Genomic DNA, 3,385 nt, shown 5'->3' on the forward strand with positions numbered 1-3,385 from the left:
GCGGCCCCGGGCTCTGACGCCGTGCTGAGCGCTGCTGCCCGCCGTGTTTGCCGGGCTGAGGCTGTGCGCGGAGCCCCGCGGAGAGCCTGTGGTTTGCAAACAAAGGCGGTGATGGAGCCTCGTTCTTAGCTGGTTAGAGTTTATCCACCTTCCTTATCTCGTGAAGTCGGAGAAGATAACATCTGCATCCGGTATAGAATTGCTTAAGGTGTGCTATGGGTGAGATTAAAAGGGCTCGAAGACCGCTAATGCAATTATTCCGCTTATGAGGGAAATGGAAGCAGAACTTCACCTGTCCCCTTCCCCGAGACTTCCCTTGAGCCTCAGAGGGAAGTTTTTTTGTTGAAAGGAGAAAAATCTGCGCCTGTCATTTTTAGCAGTCACAGACAAAACCTCCTTTGTGAGATGCAGGGTGACAAAAAGCTGTTTTTCTCCCCAAAAGCGTGCTTTCGGAGCTAGATAGCTGTTTCCCTACCTCCGCCTTCTCTTTGTAACCTCAAAAAGCGAGTTGCCTCAGAACCTTTCGCTTGTATGGGAGCAGGAGGTGCTACCTGGCATCTGTGTGAATCAGTGACTGTCCCTGAAGCCTCAGGTGAGAGATTGGCTCAGCGCACACCGAAGGTATGGGCTGCAAGTGAGGCATATCGTGATGGTGTCAGAGACTTGTGGTTGGGAAATGAGGGTGTTAACGCTGTTCAATGAGTTTGGTAGATCAGTGAGCTTGGGGTGGAGCAACTGACTCAGTGTGGAATTGCATGAAGCAGAAATTCACAAAGACAGTAAGGCCACAACGTTAGTTTGTTCCATCAGTGTTTGGAGATCCTCCACCTTCAGCAGTAGTGAAAAGGGCAAATATTGCAAAATAGGTGAGAGTAAAAAGTCCTGGGGATTGGTCTGTTCCCCAAACTTTTAAATCTTGGCTCATTTAGTGCGGTGGTTGTTAACCCCAAAGCTGTGCTGTATCTCCTTACTACGCTGAGTATACAGAATCACAAAAAATAGTCTAACTTGGAAGGGATTGATCTAAAGATCATCTAGCTCCAGCTGCCCCTGCCCTGATGTAGGAATGGCAGGAGTTTTTGAGGTTTAGGGATAGAAATATGTCCTGCTATGTTTCCTCTTGCTCTAGGTTGTGCATGAAGGTTTGATGCCAGTGTTCAGGGTTTTGAAAATGCATAGGTCCTTACATACTGACATACACATGCTCTTCAGGAAATGAAGTTGAGATGTTACCATGCTGATGTATCTAAATGCAGATTTAAAAAAAAAAACGGAAAAAATTCTTAAAACTGATTACCTACTTAAAAAAAAAAATCATTTCATCAGGATAGGAGGTTCTGTCTGGGACTGCTTCACAGCTAAGTTTCTGGCGTCAGCAATGTGCTTACCTCATTAAAGGCACTGGTTTATTTAAAAGAAATAATTATTATTTTTGCTCAAATTTCAAGTACAGGCTGCCCCCTTCTTGATTTTGGTGAAATCTTGCAATTGCAAGGCTTCTTGTGGAATTTTCCCACAAAAAATACTCAGTGAATATTTTTTCCTCCCCTCTTCTTGATGCTCAGCTTGCAATCCTGAAAGGGGAAACTTTAAAGTCATGGTGTGCATACAGAGGGACATCCTTGCTTTCTGTGTCTGTAATAACCCTCTGTTTTGAGTGCCTGATCCTGAAGGTAAGCTGTGTTAAAGTTGGCGTAGTTTGTGTTTTTATGCAAACTAGGTAATAGTGGAAAGTTGTAAACTAGACTTAGCATTGAGGTCAAGAGAGCAATGACCTGGTAAAATGCTCCTTAAGTCATTTCACTGGATTGTGTGTTTGTTTGTATCGCTTAGGGAAGTATTACGTTGTTTATGCTGTGCCAGCACTTGATACGTATCGCATCAGTATTGCATTAACTTAGAGAACACTTGGGCCTTTATTGGGGAGAAGCAAGCTCTGGAAGTAGCCTCTAACAGCTTAGGGAGGCTGTTACAAAGGGACTTCTAGCATCACAGACCTCTCTTTATGATTCATCAAGGGTTCAGTCACACTGATTTGCTTCCAGAAGGAATTAAGCTATAAGAGCTCTTTATCAAATGTTGCTTCTCTGCGTGTTGAGCAATGTACTTTAAATCTAGTCAAAACGGTGACTGAGTAGGGAAGAAAATATGTGAGTGGGTATATCGTGAGCAGAGGAGTAGCAGGGAAACAGTGCTGTGAGAGCAAGATAGATTTCCTTTAAGTTTAACGTACTTCTTAAGAAGTCAGGCTGCACTATTGCTTTCATTGTAACGGCTCCAGTGACTTCTGAGCCTCCCCGAGTTCACGTGTGTGAGCACAGCCCCAGCTCCCTGCAAACAAGGATCCTTTAACAATCGCAGCACACTGGCAGCATTGTGAGGACGGTCCCAAAGGAAGGTTTTTCCTGGAGCTCTGCGTCGTCCAAGATGCCACATGGAACACACAAGCCTGATGCATCTTAAATACATTGTGAAATCTGGCCTAGAAAGTAGAGCTGAGTCTGAAACGAGGTGTGTAGCAATGTTTTGGAATGATGTTGAGAAATTTGTATGCTGCTCTTGAGGTTCGTGGTTACTGCCAGAGAACGGTAAATGTCTGTCTGGAAAAATGATCAACAAGGCTCTCAGTCTAAGGTGGCTTTATATAACTGGAGGCACAGTTTTTCAAAGCATCCATGAAGAACAGTATTTTGCTGTTCAAATTCCCAAATACCTCTTTAAATGTATCCATTGCCTTTATATCTCCATTAATGTTGGGCTTCTAGAAACAATTAGGTGAAGATCCTCATAAATCTCACTTCTTAAGCAGAAATCTGTGTTGCAGCCTATAATCCTTCCAAGATAAATGCAGATGTCAACGTAACAGTCCCTTGGTCTCACTGTCAGAGCAGCAGCATTTGTGGCTTCAGACCAAGGAGTCCCAAATTCCCAACAATATGTATGCAGAAGATTTATTGGAGCATCATTGTAACTGTTTCTTCCTACAACTCTTTACAGTTCAAAAGCTGTAATTGAAGGGGGAAAGGGTGTTGAATTTCAAACGAAGGCTTCTTCTATTTAAAACACTTGCTTGTCTCTTAACTGCTTATCTGTTGAGCTCTTCAAGTCTGGCTTTTGTGAGCTTAGGTTCCAGTCCTGACTTGCTGCTTGGAGAAACTATTGAAACAGTGAGATTAGACTTCTGTGTTGTACTGGGGTGCAGATTTACAAGGGTTAATATCAGACATTGTTTACTCTTGCAGTTACACAAGTCCCAAGGAAGGCAGTAGGCAAAGAAAATAAATAATAAGTGGTTGTGCTTTTCTTTGCAGGTGATGCTTTTTTTGGTTAAACCTTCCCTAAAGATACGATGTCACCCCAACAAACTCAGTTTAAGAGTTGTGGG

This window comes from Meleagris gallopavo, chromosome 15, assembly GCF_000146605.3.
Source record: "Meleagris gallopavo isolate NT-WF06-2002-E0010 breed Aviagen turkey brand Nicholas breeding stock chromosome 15, Turkey_5.1, whole genome shotgun sequence".
NCBI lineage: Eukaryota > Metazoa > Chordata > Aves > Galliformes > Phasianidae > Meleagris > Meleagris gallopavo.